Here is a 27401-nt window from a genome sequence, read left to right as displayed (position 1 = left end):
CAACATGACGGATTGCACACTCCAGCATAAACGTGAAGACAGATGGAGTTCTAATTAGAGACCGAATGGGTCTCAGCAGATTTTAAAATTGGAATGGCAGAGAGGTATCTCTATTCGGATGGAACGAGACCTTGTCAGAGCGGAAGGTTATATGAGGCTGGAGAGGGCAGGAGAGGTATTTTAAACAGATGGAAGGGAATAAGTGAATTTACAGATCGGAGAGCATTGATATATTGCCACGGATGGTTAATTTGACCAAACATACCTGTAGATGCCGTCAAGACTTGCATGCAGTATATAATTAATTAAAATTCAGATAAAGATATTGGATCTAGGACAGGTAAGGGAGATGAGTGATGTGACAGCTAGTAGAATAACGACGTCAGTATTTGAATAGATGGGCATTTAACGATGCAGTCGGAGGGGATGGAAGAGGTTAGATATGGTGCAGCATACACAGCTAACTACCGCAGACGTGCATGAAAAAGAGTGTATTTTTATTCAAATTACATAATCAGTTGTTGGAGGCAATGTATGGCCTCCTCACAATGTACCATGCCATGCATGATCTTGTCTAATACATAAAGCTCTTTCTGATATTGATATCAGACTGATATTAATGTTTGGTACCTTCCAGGTGTCGTAAAAAGCTGAAATTTGGCATGCCAACGGGCATCCAAGACGGTACACCGGGTAAAATAACAGAACCGTCGGAAAGCGTCTGTAAATGAAAATTTATGTAAAGAACCATAAACACGTCCGTTAAAAAAGAACACCTCAATCAATATCTAGCAATTGAAAATTGTAATTTCTATAACGGTAAACTGTGAAATAAACATGACAATTATGTCTGTAAATGAAAAAAAGAAAAAGTGTCCATAAATAAAAATCTACATGAAAAAGCTTAATTGCGTCTGTAAAAAAAAACTTTTTTAACCTCAAAAGACATCTACATTTGAAGATTGTGATTCAATAACTGTAAACTGTGAAATCAACCTCACAATAATGCCTGTAAATGAAAAAAAAGAAAAAGCATCCGTAAAGGAAAATTTATGATAAACCTCACAATAATGCCTGTAAATGAAAAAAAAGAAAAAGCATCTGTAAGTGAAAATTTAAGATAAACCTGACAATAATGTCTGTAAGTGGCAAAAAGAAAAAGCATCTGTAAATGAAAATTTACGCTAAAAAAACGTAAATGCGTCCACACAAAAAAAAAAACTTCAATCGACATCTAGCATTTGAAAACAGTAATTTCTATAACTGTAAACTGCGAAATCAACCTGACAATAATGCCTGAGAATGGGACAATGAAAAAACATCCGGAAATAAAAATTTATATAAAAAACTTTAAAACGTCTGTAGAAAAAAAAACAAAAAAACTCAATGGATATCTATCATTTGAAAATCACAATTTCTATCACTGTAAACTGTGAAATAAAAGTGTCAATGTGTACACAAATAAAAGTGTAAACTGTGTCAATGAAAATTTACGTAAAAACCATAAAGGCGTCCGTAAAATAAATGAATAAATAAATCTAAATTGATATCTAGTAGCAGGTCAGTGATGCTTGTGAAGCTTCTATTTATTATGTCCCTACATACGAAGCATGCACGGTTCGTTATTGTATTCCACGAATATAATATAAAGCCTAACGCCTTTACACACGTTTAGCCGGCTATCCAAAGCAAAAACTACCGGCATACATTTTCTCTTCATTCCTTTTTTTAACGGCATATTTCAATTCATCGCCAAGGGCCCACAAACAGCGGCCCTTGTAGTCAGGTGACACAATAATTCCACGTTTTCGACTTTGATGGCCTTACAGAAGTGAACATTGCTGAGACTAAATGAATTCCTAAACAGGTCATTGCGAAAAGAAAATGGCGGCTTCCTTTATCAGGCGCTTTGAGGCACCGTTAGTGAAAGTTGTACAAATGAGAATTACAGACCGAATCGTAGGCTCCTGGATTCAAATCCAGCGGCTCTGGCCGCTGCTGATTACCCCATAACAAGTTTGCCTTGAGCACGACGGCTGTGATGGCGGAGCCGAACAGGAAAATGAAAACGATCTCTCCTGGGAATGTACAAATGGCGGCACTGCGCGCGTGATTAAACTGGCAGGAACGTTTTTACAATCTGGCAACATATCAAAGGTAGTTCTCCGTGTCCACGAGCGCAATGTAGTCGAAGCCCCACGATCACAGACTACCTGTCATGGTGAATCCCCGCAGCTTTTCCTGAGGCCTGCATCTCCTTCATCCTACTGTGGGTTAAAAAAAAACAACAACAGCAAAAAAACTTTCAGCTCACATCATAAACGCATTCAACATATTACTCCAAAATATTTAATATTGTTGTTCGTGCCACAACAAACCTATGGTAGCTCATCACTCAACCTCCTCAATTTCTCCTCAAAGAGCAGGTGACAGACCACCGGAGGGTCTCGTGGCCACCCCGACCCTCAGGCCTAGTCGAGGCAAAGTGAATTGTGAATCAATACAGCATCTTTATGATTCCACACCTGAGGATTTTTATTTTTTACATTCTTGTTTTATTCATAACCCTGTTGCAGCAATCTTGTTATTCTTTTGCACGACTCGCAATGCCACAGTTGTAACTTATCTGGCTGGCGGACATTTTATTACTGAGGTTTGCAATGGTGGAGCTTGAAAGACACCTTTTGTAGAAGAAAGTCAATGAATGGAATACATCATCCTTCACGAAAACAATGAAAGGACTCCGAATGAGAGCGAGCCTGAGAGTCCATGACAGGGATGCCTGGGGTTGCTTCCTTTAGCTCATTTGAACTTCATTGTACACTCGATCGTGATGAAATTGTGAACAGGTGAGCAGCACGGAAAGAAGCAATAAACCTTCATGAAATGAGGCTGTTTAAAGGAGGCTCGTTTGTTATGGCGTGTCGTGTGAGATGTAACAGCAGAAAGAACCAAAGCATTTTCACAATGAACTTCAATGAGGTTAGGCCTATGTGGGTTTATGGAATGTTTACATGGGATGCATCAGCATCAACGTTGCATCACCGCCATGTATACGCTAAAGATGTAAAAAAAAAAATGTGCAAGTCTACAGGTCACTTCTACACCTGAGACAATAATTCAAAGCTCATTTGTCATAAAATGCTCATCTTATGAGATTTAAAAAGCACACCATTAAATTTTATGTTAAACTCTTGATAATCCATGCTAAACCCATGAACTGTAGAATAATGTATAACTAGGTCCTTTCTGACATCACATCTTTAAAACACTGAACTATTTCCATATAAACGCAAATACCTTACCTTTTTATTTCATGTTTTATACTGTTACTGCACTTAGAGCATACTGGTAGAGTGCATATTCTCCCAGTATATATATATATATATATTATAATAATCTAAATATCTATAAAGCTCAGTTGACTTTTTGCTCCACCAAATAACAGCGAAATGGAGTTGAGTGAAAGGGTGAAAATTCTACAGATGCTGTGATAAATAACTACCTCTGTCGGTTTGAATGTTTGAAAGAGAATAGACGTCTGGATGAATTTTGGAATTAAATTTAAATCCTGATATATATATCCCGGGGCTAGATATATATATGACTAGCTGAAAGCACCCGGCATTGCCCGGGTTATTTTTTAATTAATTTACTACTATAATTCAGCTTTTACTCACGACCGCAGAAGATTGACTACTATAATTCAGCTCAGCTTTTAATTGCAAAATGGGCCCAGCCCGGCCGATGCGGCCTCGACCGGCCTCGCCACCTAGCCTATAACCTTCCCGGGGCCCGTCCCGACATTTTTCGTTCTTTTTGAATGAATTTACTACTATAATTCAGCTTTTACTCACGGCCATAGAAGAATGACTACTATGATTCAGCTCAGCTTTTAATTGTGAAATGGGCCCAGCTCGGCCTCGACCGGCCTCGCCACCTAGCCTATAACCTTCCCGGGGCCAGTCCCGACATTTTTGGTTCTTTTTGAATGAATTTACTACTATAATTCAGCTTTTACTCACGGCCATAGAAGATTGACTACTATAATTTAACTCAGCTTTTAATTGTGAAATGGGCCCAGCTCGGCCGATGCGGCCTCGACCGGCCTCGCCACCTAGACTATAATCTTCCCGGGGCCGGTCCCGACATTTTTGGTTCTTTTTTTATGAATTTACTGCTATAATTCAGCTTTTACTCGTGGCCGTAGACGATTGACTACTATAATTCAGCTCAGCTTTTAATTGTGAAATGGGCCCAGCTCGGCCGAGGTGGGCCTCGACCGGCCTCGCCACCTAGCCTATAACCTTCCCGGGGCCTGTCCCGACATTTTTGGTTCCTTTTGAATGAATTTACTGCTATAATTCAGCTTTTACTCGTGGCCATAGAAGATTGACTACTATAATTCATCTCACCTTTTAATTGCGAAATTGGCCCAGCTCGGCCAAAGCGGCCTCGACCGATTTCTCCACCTAGCCTAAAACCTTCCTGGGGCCTGTCCCGACATTTTTGGTTCTTTTTGAATGAATTTACTACCATAATTCAGCTTTTACTTGCGGCCGTAGAAGATTGACTACTATAATTCAGCTCAGCTTTTAATTGCGAAATGGGCCTGGCCCGGCCGAAGCGGCCTCAACCGGCCTCGCCACCTAGCCTAAAACCTTCCCGGGGCCCGTCCCGACATTTTTTGTATTAGAGGTTTCCTCCTATCTTTCACCATCCAGGAGATTAGCTTGCACAGACAAACAAACAAAAACTTTATTTTATAATATAGAGAGATATATAAATAATAATATATAATATAGATAGATATAAACGCGAGTTGTCTGTGTGTCTGCGTTTTATTCAGAGATGGCTGAACGGATCTTCATCAAACTTTCAGAGGTTCATCAGTGAGTGCCTGGGAGTGTTCTAGGCAAACAAACAACAACAAAAAAAATAGAAAAAAAAAAGTTCGTTTTTTTGGAGTTTAAAAAAATTTGCTCGATAGTGCCGAAGCCTTTTCAAATTGATGACAGTTATACACAAGTACACATTCGCATTAATAAATCCAAAACAATTACCAGACATTTGAATACAAATAAATCAAACAATTCCGGAAGTGTACGAATTTGGTAGTAAGGCTTCTTCTTCTTCCTAATCGGCATCACACTTAACTCAGAAATGTGAGCCACATTAACTCAGAAACGTGAGCCACATTCACTCAGAAAAGTGAGCCACTCCCCTACCTCTCCTGCCTCCCCCTCCCCTCCCCTTCCCCCTTCCCCCCTCCTCCTCCCCTTCCCCCCCTCCACCCCCTTCCCCTCCTCCCCCCTAAATGACGGAGTTCGTCATTGGTCAAGCAAGACCATGGGGTATTTTGACGGAGCTCGGGTGATTGGACATCAGTGGGACGTCATCGGGAAGGTTCGAGAGCAGGACGAAGAAGAATCGCTCAGTCCCTCTCTCGGTCTGGCTTTCAGCTCGTGCGGTCGCTTTGTCTCATGTGCGCTCGTAAAGAGAACTTTTCGGAGCCCTGTGAACCTTTGCAACATTGGAGGACGGGGTGTTGTTTGACGGTGGTGCTTTTCGGGGGAGCTGGAGCCGCGTTGCCAATACAAAAAGCTAGATATTCTGTTTCTGCTTACATAAGACAGTCAAAACTTATTGTTTAATCATGACGTTTAATACCTAGTAAAAGGGATGGGAGTGAGTGAGGGCTAGCATGGGGGGTGGGAAGTGGATACATGTACAAAAAGTGAGCCGCTTTGCTCAGTAGAACCCAGGGAGCTCGGAACCGGCAACGTAGGAACCTGGGACCTTCTCGGGGATCTCGGAAGCATTAGGGACACCGTCCACGAAGAAGGTCCGGGATCCACGAAGAGGGCCCGGGGTCTGCGAAGAGTACCCGGGGCCCTGGACAGCTTCTCTCATTGCACACTCTGAGCTCACAAACCTGGCTCATAAACATGCACTCGCCATCTAATACAGACACCTGCACCCTCATACCTGCCTAGTCGGCCTTTATTCTCAATTCAAAGAATACATCAAAATCCGCTTTAACTCTATCAACTGTCCTTACTCTCACTGACCTTTCTCGCCAACTATTCCATACAGCAAATACTGTGTGAGTAAAAACATTTCAGTTTTAGGTTAATTCCCCCGATAGGTTAGGGCAGGAATTTGTCATTTATTTAAGGTGCCGGCGATAGCTCACCCACTCTTCATGAAGAACATCGTGGCACCTTTAACATCCACCAACTAATGCCGGCAGACAGGATGCCCTGTTTAACATCCATTCGACGGACGACACACACCGATGAATCACTCTACCTGCGAAACACCCGAATAACAGATTGTAGCTGGGTCGGGATTCGAACCCAGGCTAGACAGCTCAGAAGCGAGTGTGAGTACTTCTAGGCGATCCTGCCAACCCTGTTTTATCCCCATTCTTCCATCAGCAGTTGACTTTCTTTAATATTCAATTTGTAGGTACGAGTCATGGTCCTCAACAACATCACAAAACAATCGACTATGTTAATTTTCTTTAATTGCTTAACAACTTAAATGGTACCCTCATAATGACATGTTAATCTCTATGGTTTTTCTAATCTTTTCTCCAAACTAAAATCTAATTTCCGAGGAGGAAGATAAGTGTGGCTGTTTGTTCACATGACACTTTAAAATACAAAGATTGCATTTGTAGATGGTGATGTCATCGGTGGCTAAATCTGGAAAAAGGAAATGAATAGTGAGTTGGGACGGCCATGTTATTTTTTGGTGTCGTTCAAAAGCAACAAAACATGGCAAGTTTTCAGGCTGAATTATTCATGGATTTTCCCCTTTTATTGGCAATCCTGACACTGCAAAATAACAACATGGCGGAGTTGTTATTCCTCATATTCGGTGTGCTTAGGTCAATTGATTGATACGAAGCCAATCTTGTTTAAAAATGAAGAAATGTCGAATCGATTTGTCCATAACATAATATTCTCTCCAAAATGGCTTCTCCTGCTCTCCTCAAAATCCGAGGGATGAGTACGATTCGATCATCAGCATCATCATCATCATCAACAAAAACAACATAAATTGTTAGGGTGTTTGAGTGACTTACATGGAGAAAAATGGCAATTATGTCCATTACTTCCATGTTGTCAAACACATAATAGCATGTTGTTGTTGTGAAGAAAGACATGTCAACTTTTTTTCAGCTGGTGATGTCGTCTTCGAAAGATGTTTCCACGTAGTAGTGGAAGTTGGGCTTTTCAGCTTTGTCCGATGGAGGATTCCTGCTTTTCTTAAATACCGTGACCTATGACCGTGACCTTTGCCCTACGTCACAGATATGTAGAAACTGTACGTACATTCTTAAGACAGGTGTTTGAAATGTTCTGCGAACAGGTAAATCATTGGCCACCAAAGGTGGATGGAGGTTGTTTTCAACCCCAGTCTGCCTGTTTATTACTTGAGAAAATCGAAGATTTCTTGTGCGTTATTCTGTCTGTCTGTTTGTTTGTTTGTCAATTGCCGACAGGTCACAATTCTAAACCGATCGTTATGAAACTTTACCAAGATGTAGAGGTAGTCTCAACTGAGAAGCCTATTGATTTTTAGGTCAAAGGTCATTTTCAGGTCACATTTCTAAAATCGTCATTTTTCATCCGAGGATGGACTTGAAAATTAAACAGCAATTGCATATTGAATCAATGAATTGGAAAACCAACGATTTTTGAGGTCAAAAGGTCAAAGGTCAACTTGAGGTCAAACTTCTAAAATCATCAATTCTTGTCTGAAAAATCATCGTCATTTTCCATTCCATTGATTTCAAATTTGAATAATAATTACATATTGCATTAGAACACTGAATTGGGAAAGCAACTATTTTTGAGGTCAAAAGGTCAACAGTCACCTCAAGATCAAACTTCTAAAATCATCAATTTTCATGTGAAAAAGAATCACTTTTCATGCGGTTGACTTGAGCTTTCATTATGATTGTTAATTTTAATCTTAATGAAATGGAAAAGTTGAAGTATCCATGGCAACTTTTTTGGGGGGAGGGGAAGGGGAGTGGCGGTGGATTTTGCAAGCATCGTGTTCGGCATGACGCCTTTCTTGGTACTTGGCAAAAAAAAAAAAAATTGACAAGTTTGTTGATCACTGGTTTGTGTGTGTGTGTGTGTGTGTGTGTGTGTGTGTGTGTGTGTGTGTGTGTGTGTGTGTGTGTGTGTGTGTTTGTGTGTGAGTGTGTGTGTGTGTGTGTGTGTGTTTGTTTGTCTGTCCGCACACTTATACTTGCCTAGAGGTCACAATTTTAAACCGATCTTCACGAAACTTAACCAAATGGTAGAGTTCATGGTCCGACAAAATCCTATATATTTTTGAGGTCAAAACGTCAACATAGGCCAAAGGTCAACAACGTTTTTTAAATTTCTAAAATCCTCAATTTTCATCCGATTGACTTGATATTTGAATAGGATTTGCATATCAGCTAACTGAATTCAACCACCAACTATTTTGGAGATCAACATAGGCCAAAAGGTCAACAACGTTTTCAAATTTCTTAAATCCTCAATTTTCATCCGATTGACTTGATATTTGAATAGGATTTTCATATCAGTTAACTGAATTCAACCACCAACTATTTTTGAGATCAACATAGGCCAAAAGGTCAACAACGTTTTCAAATTTCTTAAATCCTCAATTTTCATCCGATTGACTTGATATTTGAATAGGATTTTCATATCAGTTAACTGAATTCAACCACCAACTATTTTGGAGATCAACATAGGCCAAAAGGTCAACAACGTTTTCAAATTTCTTAAATCCTCAATTTTCATCCAATTGACTTGATATTTGAATAGGATTTTCATATCAGTTAACTGAATTCAACCACCAACTATTTTTGAGATCAACATGGGTCACAAGGTCAACATAGGCCAAAGGTCAACCACTCTTTTTCATATTTCTAAAATCCTCAATTTTCATCCAATTGACTTGATATTTGAATAGGATTTTCATATCAGTTAACTGAATTCAACCACCAACTATTTTTGAGATCAACATGGGTCACAAGGTCAACATAGGCCAAAGGTCAACCACTCTTTTTCATATTTCTAAAATCCTCAATTTCCATCCAATTGACTTGATATTTGAATAGGATTTTCATATCAGTTAACTGAATTCAACCACCAACTATTTTTGAGATCAGCATAGGCCAAAAGGTCAACATAGGCCAAAGGTTATGGATGGATTCGGCTGAAATTTGGTGAATAGGTCGGGTATGTGACAAGGATATATCGGATATATAAGATATATAGGCCATCATGTTCATTCATCTCATGTTGTTTGTTGTTTCAGAGTATAGTCCAGAAGTTTTCTCCGTCATGCAATTAGGGATCTCCTTAAAATCGAGCATCAGGATGTCGTCAATTTTTTTCATGCAGAACGTGCCAACTTCGAAGCAAACCATGAACGCGTGGTGATCTTGTTTGGCGAAGGTGCAACCTCATATTTTACGGTAACCAAACGGGCAGCTGACTTTATGCATACACGCAATTCCCTTAAAGATGGCCACAGGTCAGGACGACAGGCCTCTGTGACTGATCCTCAAACTTTTCCCGAACCCTAACCCTAACCCAAACAACTCAGCTATTAATCGGAAGAGGATTTCTTTGTTAAAGTTGCTAAGATATACATATAACTTGGAATTTCTTAGGTTTTCACCAACACTGTCCCACTGATGCAATCAATGCCCCCATTACCACTGGTACTCATTTTGCTGACATTGGAAAGATGGCAAGCTGAAACGACCCACTTGGTGTTATTTCAACGGAATCTCAAGCCAGTCACCTTAACCATTAGGACAACACCAGGCTTGCCAAAATTGATGATCTTACTGGAAAGTTTACTTTTTCTGTCTTAATGACTTTATCAGAAAAACAGAATCGTCATTATGAAACGTTTGGAAAAATCCCAACTTAAAGTCAAAGTATACGATGGATGCAAGGATGCTGAAAATATGAAAATCTTGACTGGTAGAGAGAGATAAAAACAAAGACAGAAACACAAAACATGAAAACCACCCTTACCTGCAATTCCCTTCCCTCTGCACCTCCGGTACAACTGTTTGTCGTTGTCCTGCTGTTTTCCCTTTGCCCATTCTGTTTGTTGACTCATTGCCCCCTGTTGTTCTGCTATTCCACGAGCCTCAATACCTGGATAAGATTACAAAGAAGAAGTTGGAAAGCAAGTAAAGTTGGAGGTAAAAGGAAACACACAAGGAAGAAACAATAGGGCCAACAAAGGTGTGTTTTTACAGGTCCTACATTATTGGCACTGATCATGTGGATGAATCCATAACGCTGCCCAGGGAGCATTCCCTTATGCGAGGTTCTTCCCATTATAAGTGACTAGCAGAGGTACCCGGCATTGCCGGGCGGGGGAGGGGAGGGGGGGGACGGGGGGAGAGCGAGCCCCTTGGGAAAGCGAGCGATTTTTTTTTTTCATAGCGTCTTAGCGTTCATAGTGTCATAGCGTTCATATCGTTCATAGCGTCATAGCGTTCATAGCGTTTCATAGCGTCATATCGTTCATAGCTTCATAGCGTCATAGCGTCATATCATTCATAGCGTCATCGCGTTCATAGCGTTTCATAGCGTCATAGCGATTTTTTTTTCATAGCGTCATATCGTTCATAGCTTCATAGCGTCATAGCGTCATAGCGTCATATCGTTCATAGCGTCATCGCGTTCATAGCGTTTCATAGCGTCATAGCGATTTTTTTTTCATAGCGTCATATCGTTCATAGCTTCATAGCGTTTCATAGCATCATAGCGTCATAGCGTTCATAGCGTCATCGTGTTCATAGCGTTTCATAGCGTCATAGCGATTTTTTTTTTCATAGCGTCATAGCGTTCATAGCGTCATAGCGTCATCACGTGATCGCTCTGAGCGAATCAGCGCCCACCTGCTCTGATTCCGTTGATTCCGTGCGCTGAAATGCGCTGAGGTAAATATGAATAAAAAATATGGATCGTCAAATATTTTGAGTTCGGCCATGTTCGTCCCAGGCTCAATGGCCATGTCTATGCCAAATATCAAGCACGTAAGCCTCTCCGTTTAGGAGTCTATGGGTAACATTACACACACACACACACACACACACACACACACACACACACACACACACACACACACACACACACACAAACTGTGTTTTATCTATCTATAATTCCAGTAATCTCTGTCTGTACGTCTGTACGTCTGTACGTTTGTTTGTCTGTGACCGCTGTTTCTCGACAACCACGGGTCCGATATACTTTTAACTTGCCAGGTATATTGCTGGGGACCCGAGGATGTGCCTTTTCAAGGTTTCATATTAATCGGACAATTACTTACCGAGCTATGTCCAAAAAACGATTCAACCAATCAGAGAGCAGCGAACGATCGCGTGTGCCGAACGTGGCGGGCACACTCTGCCTCGGATGGCACATTTGAGAGCGTATTCATTTATTTCACGTTTGCAAACTATGTTGGCGTTAAACTATGTTTTACAACTAATAAAAACGAATTTGCGATTCATTCGCTTTCCTGCGCGTTTGTGCACGCGATGGCGATTTCTTTACCAAACTCCGGAAGCCGTTCGCTTTGGACCAAACCATTGCATGTAAATAGAGGGGGGGGATTGTCACCACTCGCAAGCCGTTCGCTTTGGACCAAACCATTTCATGTAAATAGAGGGGGGGGATATAATTTTAGATATAGATATAGTACGGGCATGCCCTAGTCTATCTATAATTCCAGTAATCTCTGTCTGTCTGTCTGTACGTTTGTCTGTGACCGCTGTTTCTCGACAACCACGGGTCCGATATACTTTTAACTTGCCAGGTATATTGCTGGGGACCCGAGGATGTGCCTTTTCAAGGTTTCATATTAATCGGACAATTACTTACCGAGCTATGTCCAAAAAACGATTCAACCAATCAGAGAGCAGCGAACGATCGCGTGTGCCGAACGTGGCGGGCACACTCTGCCTCGGATGGCACATTTGAGAGCGTATTCATTTATTTCACGTTTGCAAACTATGTTGGCGTTAAACTATGTTTTACAACTAATAAAAACGAATTTGCGATTCATTCGCTTTCCTGCGCGTTTGTGCACGCGATGGCGATTTCTTTACCAAACTCCGGAAGCCGTTCGCTTTGGACCAAACCATTGCATGTAAATAGAGGGGGGGGGGATTGTCACCACTCGCAAGCCGTTCGCTTTGGACCAAACCATTTCATGTAAATAGAGGGGGGGGATATAATTTTAGATATAGATATAGTACGGGCATGCCCTAGTATATATAGATTGCAGGAGGAGGTGGTGGTCGACTCCAAGGGATCTGAGTGATATATAGTATTGTAGGAGGGGGAGGTGGTCGATTCCAAGGGATCTGGGTGATATTTAGTATTGTAGGAGGGGGTGGTGGTCGATTCCAAGGGATCTGGGTGATATTTAGTATTGTAGGAGGGGGTGGTGGTCGACTCCAAGGGATCTGAGTGATATATAGTATTGTAGGAGGGGGTGGTGGTCGATTCCAAGGGATCTGGGTGATATTTAGTATTGTAGGAGGAGGTGGTGGTCGATTCCAAGGGATCTGGGTGATATTTAGTATTGTAGGAGGAGGTGGTGGTCGATTCCAAGGGATCTGGGTGATATTTAGTATTGCAGGAGGAGGTGGTGGTCGACTCCAAGGGATCTGAGTGATATATAGTATTGTAGGAGGGGGTGGTGGTCGATTCCAAGGGATATGGGTGATATTTAGTATTGTAGGAGGAGGTGGTGGTCGATTCCAAGGGATCTGAGTGATATATAGTATTGTAGGAGGGGGTGGTGGTCAATTCCAAGGGATCTGAGTGATATATAGTATTGTAGGAGGGGGTGGTGGTCGATTCCAAGGGATCTGGGTGATATTTAGTATTGTAGGAGGTGGTGGTGGTCGATTCCAAGGGATCTGGGTGATATTTAGTATTGTAGGAGGAGGTGGTGGTCGATTCCAAGGGATCTGAGTGATATATAGTATTGTAGGAGGGGGTGGTGGTCGATTCCAAGGGATCTGAGTGATATATAGTATTGTGGGAGGGGGTGGTGGTCGATTCCAAGGGATCTGGGTGATATTTAGTATTGCAGGAGGAGGTGGTGGTCGATTCCAAGGGATCTGAGTGATATATAGTATTGTAGGAGGGGGTGGTGGTCGATTCCAAGGGATCTGGGTGATATTTAGTATTGTAGGAGGAGGTGGTGGTCGATTCCAAGGGATCTGAGTGATATATAGTATTGTAGGAGGGGGTGGTGGTCGATTCCAAGGGATCTGAGTGATATATAGTATTGTGGGAGGGGGTGGTGGTCGATTCCAAGGGATCTGGGTGATATTTAGTATTGCAGGAGGAGGTGGTGGTCGATTCCAAGGGATCTGAGTGATATATAGTATTGTAGGAGGGGGTGGTGGTCGATTCCAAGGGATCTGAGTGATATATAGTATTGTAGGAGGGGGTGGTGGTCGATTGTGAGGGATCTGAGTGATATTTAGTATTGTAGGAGGAGGTGGTGGTCGATTCCAAGGGATCTGAGTGATATATAGTATTGTAGGAGGGGGTGGTGGTCGATTCCAAGGGATCTGGGTGATATTTAGTATTGCAGGAGGAGGTGGTGGTCGATTCCAAGGGATCTGAGTGATATATAGTATTGTAGGAGGGGGTGGTGGTCGATTCCAAGGGATCTGAGTGATATATAGTATTGTAGGAGGGGGTGGTGGTCGATTGTGAGGGATCTGGGTGATATTTAGTATTGCAGGAGGAGGTGGTGGTCGATTCCAAGGGAACTGGGTGATATTTAGTATTGTAGGAGGGGGTGGTGGTCGATTCCAAGGGATCTGGGTGATATTTAGTATTTCAGGAGGAGGTGGTGGTCGATTCCAAGGGATCTGAGTGATATTTAGTATTGTAGGGGGGGGGGGGGTGGTGGTCGATTCCAAGGGATCTGGGTGATATTTAGTATTGTAGGAGGTGGTGGTGGTCGATTGTGAGGGATCTGAGTGATATTTAGTATTGCAGGAGGAGGTGGTGGTCGATTCCAAGGGATCTGGGTGATATTTAGTATTGTAGGAGGGGGTGGTGGTCGATTCCAAGGGATCTGGGTGATATTTAGTATTGTAGGAGGGGGTGGTGGTCGATTGTGAGGGATCTGAGTGATATTTAGTATTGTAGGAGGGGGTGGTGGTCGATTGTGAGGGATCTGAGTGATATTTAGTATTGTAGGAGGTGGTGGTGGTCGATTGTGAGGGATCTGAGTGATATTTAGTATTGCAGGAGGAGGTGGTGGTGGTCGATTGTGAGGGATCTGAGTGATATTTAGTGTTGCAGGAGGAGGTGGTGGTGGTCGATTGTGAGGGATCTGAGTGATATTTATTATTGTCGGAGGGGGTGGTGGTCGATTGTGAGGGATCTGAGTGATATTTAGTATTGTAGGAGGTGGTGGTGGTCGATTGTGAGGGATCTGAGTGATATTTAGTATTGCAGGAGGAGGTGGTGGTGGTCGATTGTGAGGGATCTGAGTGATATTTAGTATTGCAGGAGGAGGTGGTGGTGGTCGATTGTGAGGGATCTGAGTGATTTTTTAGTATTGCAGGAGGAGGAGGTGGTGGTTGATTCCAAGGGATCTGGGTGATATTTAGTAGTGTAGGAGGAGGTGGTGGTCGATTACAAGGGATCTGGGTGATATTTAGTATTGTAGGAGGAGGTGGTGGTCGATTGTGAGGGATCTGAGTGATATTTAGTATTGCAGGAGGATGTGGTGGTCGATTCCAAGGGATCTGGGTGATATTTAGTATTGTAGGAGGGGGTGGTGGTCGATTGTGAGGGATCTGAGTGATATTTAGTATTGTAGGAGGGGGTGGTGGTCGATTGTGAGGGATCTGAGTGATATTTAGTATTGTAGGAGGGGGTGGTGGTCGATTGTGAGGGATCTGAGTGATATTTTGTATTGTAGGAGGAGGTGGTGGTGGTCGATTGTGAGGGATCTGAGTGATATTTAGTATTGCAGGAGGAGGTGGTGGTCGATTCCAAGGGATCTGGGTGATATTTAGTATTGTAGGAGGAGGTGGTGATCGATTGTGAGGGATCTGAGTGATATTTAGTATTGCAGGAGGATGTGGTGGTCGATTCCAAGGGATCTGGGTGATATTTAGTATTGTAGGAGGGGGTGGTGGTCGATTGTGAGGGATCTGAGTGATATTTAGTATTGTAGGAGGGGGTGGTGGTCGATTGTGAGGGATCTGAGTGATATTTAGTATTGTAGGAGGAGGTGGTGGTGGTCGATTGTGAGGGATCTGAGTGATATATTATATAGATAGTCGCGCGGCAAGGAACATCACGTGATCGCTCTGAGCGATCGATTGCAACTCTGCGTCCTGTCGTGGGCGTGGCCAACGTGGCCTCATGCTCCCAGGTGATTGGCTAACTCGAGCTCGAGAGAGCCATAATGCGCTACGTTATGGCAAAAAATATGAATCTAAAGATGAAAGGGAAAAAAACCTATGTGGTGTGAATGGCAATGTTCGTCGCTTAAATGTGAAAAAAGGCAATTGCTTCTCGCTCTGAAATACGTGCGAACACGTAACTGAGTTAATGGCGGCAGGGAACATCACGTGATCGCTCTGAGCGAATCAGCGCGCTGCTCTGCAACCGGTCAGATTCCGGTCATAATATTTCGCGCTGAGATAAAAATATGGTAAAAGCATATTATGAAATAAATTTCTAGGTCAGCCATGTTCGTCCCAGGCTCAATGGCCATGTCTGTGCCAAATATCAAGTACGTGAGCCTCTCCGTTTAGGTGTCTATCGGTAACATTACACACACACACACACACACACACACACACACAAACTGTGTTTTATATATATAGATGGTGTCAGCATTTCATGATAAACACTCAAAGTAAATGTACAAATGTTATTCGTTCTCTACTGCAACATTTTGATAGAGCTTTTGCAGCAAAGCACACCCTGTGTACATGCAGCTCACTGAGAAATTGCTCATTTTCATGATGCCACCTGCCAATGGGCACTAGCTAGTGCTGATGCTGTGTGTACGCATTTGTCCCATTGATGTAATAGCATCTGTGTAGTTGCACGAAATATTTCGCCTTTTTCATTACCTCCGCTACCGTAAACTGGGGCTACTTTGAATCACAGGGATACTTTGAACACACACGTAAGAAAATGATTTATGATATATTTAGTTAATAATAAAAAAGTTTTAAATAAAACAAGATATTATTTAGTTTCATTGATTTTGTGTTTGTTTATTATTTAAAATGTGGACATTAATGATAGTGACCAAGCCTGATTCAAAATGGCCGACACCTCATGCTGAGCACATGGTATGCAGCAAACTGTCTTAAACTTTCACCTCCTGACTTGTAAGTATAACTCATTTTTTCCTAAAATACGAACATAATATGAAGTAATAATTACTCTATTGGGGTACCAAATCTTAGTCAATATGGTTTGGGTATAGGATCACAGGGGTCAATTGACCATTACCCATGCATGTTTTCGTCACAATCGGGGTTATTTTGAACGTGTTCAAAGTAACCCCGGTAATAGAAAATCGTGTAACACCAAGGAAATAATACATTGATTGACAAATGTAAAGCTGTTCTGTGGATGTCTGTAAGCACAAGTATTATATTAAAGTCTGTATTCTATACCTCACCCTACACGTGTTCATTTTCAGGTATCCGATCTGGTAAAACATGGTCCGAACGTACAAACGGGTTGAAGGTTCCAGGCAGTACCGCAACTACACAACTGAGCAACTACATATGGCAGTCCGTGCAGTGGAGCAAGGCACAATGAGCCAAAGAGAGGCACACAAATCATTCAACATTCCAGCGGGAACACTGCACAATAAACTCAAGGGAAAACATACCAAAAAACCCGGACATCCTACAGTATTCACTATTGAAGAGGAGCAGGCTTTTGCCGATCATTTGAAGATTGTCGCTGATTGGGGATTTCCATTTGATTTAAAAGACCTCCGGATGTTGGCACATTCCTATCTGGAAAAACAAGGGAGAATGGTGGCGCAGTTCCACAATAATTTTCCATCATTTGATTGGGCAAATGATTTCATGAAGCGTCACCCCACTCTAGGACATCGACAGTGCCAGAACATCAAGAAAGTCAGAGCTGGTGTATCAGTAGAGACAGTGAAGAAATACTTTGTGAACTTGGAGCAGACACTTAAAAATGCAGATGGCACACCAGTCCCGCCTTCGCACATCTTTAATTATGACGAGACAAATTTGTCTGATGATCCCGGAACTAAAAAATGCATTTTCAGAAGAGGGATGAAGTACCCGGAACGTGTTCGTGATAGCACCAAGTCATTGACCTCAATCATGTTCTGCGGGTCAGTGGATGGACAGATGGTACCAGCGTATGTGGTGTATAAGGCAGAACATTTATGGACCACATGGACTGAAGGGGGTCCTAAAAATACACGTTACAACCGGAGTAAGAGTGGGTGGTTTGACAATCATTGTTTCAGTGACTGGTTTGAAAGTGTGTTTGTTCCCCATGCCAAAGGGCTCCCAGGATGCAAGGTTATCATCGGGGACAATCTTAGCAGTCACTTCAGCGCAAAAGTCCTGACACTGTCTGAGCAGCACAACATCAAATTTACATGCCTTCCAGCAAATTCTACTCATCTACTTCAGCCACTTGATGCAGCATTACATGGCCCACTGAAAAGAATCTGGCGACGGGTCCTAGACGAGTGGAAAAGTACACGCAATGCCCAGACGATCACTAAGGATGCCTTTCCCAGACTACTGAAGAAAGTATACTCAAGTCTGTATGAGAAAGATGATGAAGTAAGCCAGAATCTGGTTTCCGGCTTCAGAACATGTGGGATTCTTCCTGTCAATGCTGATACGGTTCTGAAGCGGCTACCAGACAGTGACGAAAATGATGCTGCCATACCTACAACAGTGTCAGAAGTAGTCGTAGGGATTCTGAAGAACATGCGTGGGGTTGGAGACAAGCAAGATCCCCCCAAAAAGAGAAGGAAGAAAATATCTGTAGAGCCGGGGAAAAGCATAAGTGCAGAGGACTTACAGGAACCAACCAGCAATGCCATCGATGACATAATCAGTCATGGGTCACAGAGTGATGATGGCAGCATTGATGACGCAGAGACAGAATCAAGCGAAGTAGAAGAAAGCGAGGATCAGATAAGTGATAGCATCGAGTCTGAAGAGGAAGTCCTGCCAGATGACATAGTACCATCCATTGGCAACTATTATGTTGTAAAATTCCAAGTGAAAACGTCTGTCAAATTTTATGTGGCCAAATTAGTGATAGTCGATGAAGATTAATGCACTATGAAGTTCATGAGGTCATCGAAGAAAGTTGACAATAAATTTGTTTGGCCATCCATACCTGATGAGGGTAATGTTACTGTAAACCAGTTGGTTAGACTGCTGAGTCCCCCAAAAGAGGAAAGAAGGGGTGGACTTACATTCAATGCGAAGGAACTGCAAAACTTTAAAATGCAGTAGGAGGGGAGGGTGGGGACACATACCCCAATGTGATATGACCTCTATACAAAGGGTTATTTTGCACCGTCCATTCCGTCGATTTGTTCTTCACTATTGGAACCGTATTACTGTAATTTCACATGTTTCTTGTGATTGTATTGCCTTGGTAAAGCGCAATACAAGTAATATAATTGTTAACGGAAGTTTTATGATAAAATGGTGTCATATTCCTCATTATGCCGATTTTCAATTTTTTCACAATCCAAAATTGATATCCAGTACCGGTATTATTTTAAAAAAGTTTTCTGAAATGTTGTTTTTGTTTCATTTTATTTTTTTAAATAGTTATAGCGTTCAATGCAACCCCAACAGAGGGGTTACTTTGACTATGTATAGCAAATTCACACAGATTCAAAGTAGCCCCATTCGCGGGGTTACTTTGAACACCTAATTTCTTTAAAAAAAAAAATTTATATGCACAGCTAAGCAGTTTTGATGCATGCTATCATTAGCTTCATTCAGTCCCCCTATTTGAGTAATGAAAGGAGTGAGATATATTTATTACATTAGCCAGGGTTCTATGGGAAAGAAAACAAATGTTCAAAGTAGCCCCAGTTTACGGTACCGAAGGTTTGCACCCATGTTTGTCTGTCTGTGAGCAGGATATCTCAAAAGGTTATGGACGGATTCGGACGAAACTTCGTGGAAAGTTTGGGTGTCACAAGGATGAATTGATTCAATTTTGGTGAAGATTCGGATCTGGAAACGAGAATGTTTTCATTTTCCAAGTGTTTCTTTGCAATTGAGAAATGGGGCCAAAAAACAGAATTAGCATATTTCCAAAAAGTGGTCGACTGATTATGACAAAACTTGGTGGATGAGTTGGATAAGTCCCAATATTTTGATTTTGGTTCAGGTCCAGACCCAGATCCTGCCAATCAGTGGGAAACAAAACGTAAACTGTTCAGCTTGGAGGAGCTATGCTCTCTACCGAGTGCTGTTCCAGTTTTACAAATCAAGTTGATAAGAACAGATCACAAAAAGAAAAGCAGGGTGATGAGAAATTCGATGTGAGACAATCAGGATGCAGTAACACCGATCAATAACACATATGTGCAAGTGTCAATTCTTATTCGGTTTACGTCATCTCCGCTGGCAGGGTGAAAGGTGGAGATTCCTCCAGAATAATTCAATGCAGTTGGTTTCAAGATACGTCTACCTATCAATTTATACAAACAAACAAAACGATTCGAAAATAATGCTACATGAAGGACTCTTTAAAAATGGGCACCATGAATGTTACGATGCCTTCATTGGCAAGGATACAATGAAGCAAAGGTGGTAATAAAAGTGGGTCAAAGAAGTAAACGTTAGAAAACAGCAAAATATATGAGGAAATTAAAAAAGTGGGAGGAAAGGAGACCATGTTATGACAGAGGTTTAGAAAATAAGGACAAAACTGGAAAAAAATCTTGAAACTTGCACTTTGGAAAATAGAAAAGAAGGGGCGTAGGAAGCATATATGCATCCTAATAAGCGTATGTGTGTCGTTGGTTGTTATCTCCATAATTTAGGTGTTAGAAGGTGGAACGAAGTCTTCCAAGGACTCGAAGCATCCACCCCCGCTTTGTTGAAGGATTGTGATTCATGGGCTAAGTTGTGAAGTTTTGTTGTTCTCAGAGTTTAGTTCCAAGTGCTCTTTTCAGGATCGTCACTGAGCCCTGTAGAGCCTCCAACTTTAGTTCGTTTTTAAGATCTCTGTAAGGTTCTTCTTTATCATTCCCGTTGCTCCAATGATCACTGGTACAGTTTCGGTGCTCTTCACCTTCCAGGATCTTTTCACTTCATTCTTGAAGTCTTGGTATTTGGTCATTTTCTTGATTTCTGCTTTATTTAGGCCAAAATCGCTGGGCACTGATATCTCAATCAGCAATGCTTTCTTTTCCTTTTTGTTCCTGAGTACTATGTCCGGTCGCCATGCTTTGTTTTCAATGTTCACGCTGGATGGGATCATCAGGTCATATGTGATCATTATATCCTTGTTTTCAATGATTGCTTTTGGTTCATGTTTCCATGGGTTTTGTGGAACTAGGATATTGAAATTTCTGCAGATGTTACAGTGGATCACTCTACATATACTTTGTTGTGCCTTTGAGTGTACAGCTGTTCTGACATGAGTTTTTTTTTACATCCCAATAGGAGCTGATTCATGCTTTCGGTTTCTACCTTGCAGAACCTACACTTGTCCAGTTGACTCAGTCCCACCATATTCTTAAATCCATTGGTGTAGTGTCCTTGGTCTTGGGCATTAATAATGATTCATTCTCCATCCCAGTTGAGCTGACCTCTTCTTAGCTATTCCAGTGATCCTTCTTTGTCTAGCCTCAATCTGTCCAACTTTTTTTTTTGATATTTCCCTGCTATTTTGTCTTTCTCCCAGTTGTCACTATATATCTGCTGGTATTTCATCTTGTATTTTTCTTTTTGCAATTTTGTCATAATTGTTGGGGCTGTATTTGTTGCTGTTTTGGTTTGGTGCATGACATCTTCTAATTGTACCTGTTTTTGGAAGTTTTTTGCAAGGTGAGTGAGACATACCTTTTCTGGATTGTTGTGTTCATGCTTGTACAAAAATTGTACTCTAATTTGGTGGGTTTTTTTTTTTTAAAGATTTGTTTGTTCTGCTGATTAGTGCTTTTGTGTGTTTATTATTATGTAGTCGAATTTGTCATGGTCTTTCTTCAGTTGGTAACAATCGCACCTCGTCTATCTTATTAGCCACCTTCTCTACCAGATCACTTTGGTCCTCATCATCCTCCTCCTCTCCTCTCCTCTGTCCCTTTGTACCTCTTCCTCCTTCTGCCCATTATCATTTGTATCTGTTTGTTGTAGTCATGAATCGGTCTCCTTCTCCACCCACCTCCTCGCTTCAGATGCAGAGCACCTTCTGTGTAGAATGATGTCCTCCCTCCCCTCAGCATTACAGCTTTCAATCTTTTTGTCATTACTGTACTGCTTAGATCTTTCCTTTGAGCCAGGCAACACCATTGTAGCTTTGCACTTTGATGCAGGACTCTGCTTCTTTTTGGGGAAGGTGCAGCCGTCTATCTTAGCAGGACGCACCCCGGCTGCCTGGTGTGTCCACACTGACTTCACAGAACTTTCTCTGTTTGGGGCTTGTGACTCTTTGTTCGGAGTGATTTTTCAAATACTCTCCAACTCACTCGCCCCATTGAGAGTCACGAATGGAGCTTCCGTTGCACCACTCAAGGCCTCCCGGTAGCTCCCTCAGTTGTTATCAACATGCGTTATGTCGTTATGTCCGCCACAATGTTCCCATTCACGCTCACTTTCTTCCTACTCCGGGTGCCGCTACATGGACCATTTAGCATCCCGTCCAATATATTAACCTCGCCGCTTCGCTCGGGGATGCATAGCTTGCTTTTACGAGCCATGCACGTGTCTCTGACCATTGGCCCCATACAGTGATTTTTCTCCCACTCGTCAGCTGCGAATATCCCATTCCCCACGGTCTTTGTAAACCCACTCAAGGCCTCCTAGTAGCTCCCTCGACCGTTCGCTCCATGCGGTGTCTCCGCCACGATGGTTCCCCTTGCGCTCGCTTTCTTCCTTATTTCCGTCGCCACACTCATTGTTTCATTAAAGATGGTAGCCCTGCCACTTCATTCGTGGCCGCGGCTGTTCTGAGGTGTGCACTTTTTATTGACCTTCGGATCCTGCAGCAACATCTATTCAAGCATTCCATGGTCCGTGAGTTTGCGGTGCTGATCCTATGTCGGCGGTTCACGCACGGGCCTTCTCTCTATGTCACATCTACTCATGCTTTTCAGCCTTTCAATTCCAGCATCATTTCCGCTGCCATCGCTACCTTTTGAGGTCTTGATATTTTTCCTCTTCAGAATGGAGGCACATGAATAATCCCAAGCGGATTCAGGCGATGGAAACGTCGAGAAAGACAGGGATTGAGAAACGAGGCGTCCTTGTTGCGCCACCATATTTTGTGTGTGTGTGTGTGTCTGTATCGTTACAGGAATGCTTTCTAGTGGGTAACTTTGGATAGTATAATGATAGTCATTTCCCTTAGTACATGTTTTAATATAAGTGTGAGGAAAAACCTATATGACCTATATATAAAACCTATATTTACAAAAGGAAATGCATTATTACCCATATGACAAGCTGCTATCAGCTCTCCCCACATGTGCCTGTCTAAAACCGCTCTCCCATTTTTTAAACCTTTTTAATGTTCTATCCCTCTGTAAGATGTCATATAGGTTCCTTATGAGGATAAACCAGGGCACAGGCACGAGTTTTGGTGGGAAACGCCACAACCACCTCCCAGACCAGCACCATCTGTCTGGGTGAAAGATAATGGAATGATGCCCATCATGCCCCACCCACAAACTGGGCTCATAGGGCAATAACGTCTGTGTGGGGGAGGAGCGGAGCAATTATATAACAGGCTGAGGCGGGGCATGACAGAATAAAGGGAGGGGGTGCCGAACTGTGGGTGGGGGTGGAGGGGTGGTTTGAAGATGCCCTTGGACCAGGTGGAGAAGGTGCGGGTGGTTCTACTGTGAGTTCTGTCAACAAGACCAATGCACCCTGCCTGGAGCGCCTTCACCCTTCAACGAGAGCCCCCATTACCTATGCCCTGCCTCTCCTTCATGCCGGCTTGCATTGTCCTGCACTTGCCAGCAGGAACTGTTTTCTCGCCAGGCCAGGATATCTCCTTAGGGATACTATGCTCCATCGAGTAGTGACGATATTTCTATCTTGTCTCATTCTCGCTGATTCTTCTTCTTCTTCGTGAAATGTCTGAGGCCTTAAGATTTTAGGTAAGATAAGGAGCTACCACTTGTAAGATGCTCGGGTGTGTAGGGGATAATTGGACAAATAGTATTATTGCTTCTTGTATCGCCTCCCATTTGTTTGTTGAAATACACCATCATAAAATCACCTGGACTTGGAGTGATTTGAGTTGTTTTGATCGTGAGCCACATTGGCTATAAACATCCATAAAGGCTATAAACATCCATCCATAAAGGACTGATTGGGTTTGTGGTGGTTAGCGCCCAGAGAGAATCACACTTGTGTCCAGGCGACCACCACTCAGGTCGCTAATCTGATAACTGGGCGCATGGTATTCCCAACATGTTTCCCGACTGACTCAGGGGTTCCACCTGAACACGGTAATCTGGCAAATAGGCCCAAGACCCTGCTTGGAGCATCACAACCAGTTGGCTGGTGCGACCTCTTTGATGCGGTTCATCCTGAACTGGTTTCAAACCGGGCAACGGGGTATATAAACAATTGTTTTGATTAAAGTTTGATCCTTGGCCGAGTAATATATGTCAAGTTCAAAGGAAAAATAAATACAGTGCATTCAGAAAGTATTCAGACCCTTCACTTTTTTCACATTTTGTTATGTTGCAGCCTTATGCTGAAATCGTTTAAATTCATTTTTTCCCTCATCAATCTACATTCAATACCCCATAATGACAAAGAGAAAACAGGATTTTAGAAAGTTTTGCAAATTTATTAAAAAGAAAAAAACTGAAATATCACATTGACATAAGTATTCATACCCTTTGCTATGACACTTGAAATTTAGCTCAGGTGCCTCCCATTTCTCTTGATCATGTTTGAGATGTTTCTACACCTTGATTGGAGTCCACCTGTGGTAAATTAAATTGATTGGACATGATTTGGAAAGGCACACACCTGTCTATATAAGGTCTCACAGCTGACAATGCATATCAGAGCAAAAACCAAGCTATGAGGTCGAAGGAACTGCCTGCAGAGCTCAGAGACAGGATTGTGTCGAGGCACAGATTTGGGGAAGCCTACAAAAAAATCTCTGCTGAAACATAGACGGAAGCCTCTCCTCAGTGAAAGACACATGAAAGCCCGCTTGGAGTTTCCAAAAAAGCACCTAAATGACTTTCAGATTGTGAGAAACAAGATTCTGTGGTCTGATGAAACCAAGATTGAACTATTTGGCTTCCGTCTGGCCACTCTACCATAAAGCCCAGATCGGTGGAGTGTTGCAGTGATGGTTGTCCTTCTGGAAGTTTCTCCCATCTCCACACAGGATCTCTGGAGCTCAGCCAGAGTGACCATCGGGTTCTTGGTCACCTCTCTTACCAAGGCCCTTCTCCCCCGATTGCTCAGTTTGGCCGGGCGGCCAGCTCTAGGAAGAGTCCTGGTTGTTCCAAACTTCTTCCATTTAAGAATTATGGAGGCCACTGTGCTCTTGGGAACCTTCAATGCAGCAGAAATTTTGTTGTAGGCTTCCTCAGATCTGTGCCTCGACACAATCCTGTCGCTGATCTCTGCAGGCAGTTCCTTCGACCTCATGGCTTGGTTTTTGCTCTGATATGCATTGTCAGCTGTGATACCTTATATGGACAGGTGTGTGCCTTTCCAAATCATGTCCAATCAATTGGATTTACCACAGGTGGACTCCAATCAAGGTGTAGAAACATCTCAAAAATGATCAAGATAAATGGGAGGCACCTGAGCTAAATTTTAAGTGTCATAGCAAAGGGTATGAATACTTATGTCAATGTGATATTTCAGTTTTTTCTTTTTAATAAATTTGCAAAACTTTCTAAAATTCTGTTTTGTCTTTGTCATTATGGGGTATTGAGTGCAGATTGATGAGGGAAAAAATGAATTTAAACGATTTCAGCATAAGGCTGCAACATAACAAAATGTGAAAAAAGTGAAGGGGTCTGAATACTTTCTGAATGCACTGTATGTAGATTGACAATGAAAAATTTACAAATGAGCAAAAAAGGGTTTCTGGAATGCCATAGTCAATCTTTGCATTATTAGCCCCCGTTCGACTTAGTCCGAAACGGGGACTTATGGATTGTGTCTGGTCCATCCGTGCATCCATCCGCAACCATATCTTGGACATGTATGGACCGATTTTGTTCAAACTTGGCATAAAGTCGATACATGATAGTGTTATGAATCTTGGGGTCAGGGCCTATATAGATTTAGGTAGATCTGCCTAGGTAGGTGTCCGGTTGTCGTGATAGGGAATCGTGATGTAATAAGTTCTGTTCAGGCGGGTTGTTCGGATTAAGGTGTATCTTCGTCCCCATTACGAGGAATGGGGCATGTTAAATAGTTATAGGGATTCGGCTAATTCCATTGTGTGTCGTCCCCTCTGTGAACATCCCGGTGTCCCTTATGGCAATACATCCAATAGACATTATAGCTCGGCCCATTAGCGCACCACACATTAAATAACTCCCCCGCCGCCACAATGACTTATGGAAGAACAGACCGGAAGTGGCCGCGTATAACGCCGGCATGAAAACAAACATCGCACAAGCAGGCCGAGAGTCACGCCCAGGAGAACTCGTGATTGACAGGGGAGGGGCGAGTTGGAGGCAGGTAGCTGATTGGAGGGTAGGGAAGATGAAGGACATGCCACACGATGACGTGACACCAAAGGCGCCCGGCCAATCAGTGAGGAGGGAGTGAAAAGATGGGTAAGAAGCTACACACTGGTTGGAGGAGAAGCGCCGGTGACGTGAAAAGGCGTGAAAGGTCACAAGGAAGGGAGGCCCTGAGTGGCAGAGGAAGAGAACTGACGTCAGAGAACGAGCAAAAAAAACAACTGGCTCACCGGCATTTTAGCCCTGCTCGTTTTGGCTTCCTTCCTGCTCAGACCTCTTCCCTGTTTGCCTTTCCTTCCTGCTTGGAACTCTTCCCTGTTTGCCTTTCGTTCCCGTTTGGACCTCTTCTCTTGCGATCCGAAGATTGCCCTGCTTGATGGACGTTGGAGAAACGTTGGAGCGCCGTCGATTCCCCTCTCTGGCGTTCACGTGTGAGCGAGGCATGCCGCTGAGCGGGCGAGACTGGCGCGAGCGAGGCGCTCAGTGAGGCCTGACGGAGCGTGAACACCGGAGCCTGGACGATTCCTGATGGACACTGCATCGACAGATAAACTCGCACACACAAACACGACGTGTTATTTTATTCATTCTCCCATTTGTTGTGTAGTTCGAAGTCCGTGTGTAAGAGAGCTCACTAGGGGGGTTTAGTTATTACCGGCGCGTTCTTTTCCTGTCCCGATATTTATTAAATAAACCCTTGTATTATTTTCCCGAACAACTTTAATTTCGTTTCGTGTGAATTTAATTGATTCGCAGGGTGAAGACATCGTCAGACCGTTAGGTAAGCCGCGGCATTCTCCCCCAAACCCCCCTGCTCGTGTATGATCCGCCATTGAATTGGAAACGCCTCATTAAGCTCGATTAGCTATCCATGGACGCTCTGTCTTAATAGAGTCGTCCACAGGACAATAGTATACATAAGCTCGTCACTTTGGTTCGCGATGCGATGAAATATGGCCGACTGGCGGACATTTTAGTTGTAAAAGCCCAATGTTGAATACGTCCTCAAGTATTTCTCAAACCGCACATGCATTTACTGATCTTGTTTTCTATATTTCAATGTAGTATTCAAAGACATGTTATTAAAGTGTTGGTCAAACTAATTTTGATTTTAAAATGAGATCATGATTCAAAAGGAGGAAAATGCTGGCGTGATAAAAAGTCATTTTTGTTTTTGTGGTCAGAAGTGGCTGACAATGCCGAAGAAACCCTGTGGGGCCTAACCTAGGCCCCCATATCCCCAACGTCTGTTGGCATCTGGACCCAAGACCTGCGATAAATAATTTATAACTGCAACTGAAAATACTAAATACATCACTGTATACCTGTAATGTATCAATTCCAGGAGAAAATTAATAAGGATGCATGACCTCATCGAGGACACGGGCTCCAACCACACC

The 27401-nt window shown here is 42.7% G+C and overlaps 1 long non-coding RNA gene across 1 annotated transcript; it reads right to left on the bottom strand.

Annotated features, from left to right (window-relative positions):
• Positions 1-476: 476 nt before the first annotated feature.
• On the bottom strand, positions 477-27401 carry LOC137420666 (uncharacterized). Its single transcript, XR_010983177.2, has 4 exons — positions 27327-27401; positions 10068-10193; positions 2379-2471; positions 477-2267 (listed from the first exon to the last, which is right to left on the bottom strand). It is a non-coding gene; the product is annotated as an uncharacterized LOC137420666 (long non-coding RNA).

Source organism: Myxine glutinosa, chromosome 2 (genome assembly GCF_964187855.1).
Source record: "Myxine glutinosa chromosome 2, kmMyxGlut1.1, whole genome shotgun sequence".
In the NCBI taxonomy this organism is placed as follows: Eukaryota; Metazoa; Chordata; class Myxini; order Myxiniformes; family Myxinidae; genus Myxine; species Myxine glutinosa.
The sequence above is the reverse complement of the archived record's forward strand: the minus strand, read 5'-3'. Positions and strand labels throughout refer to the sequence as shown.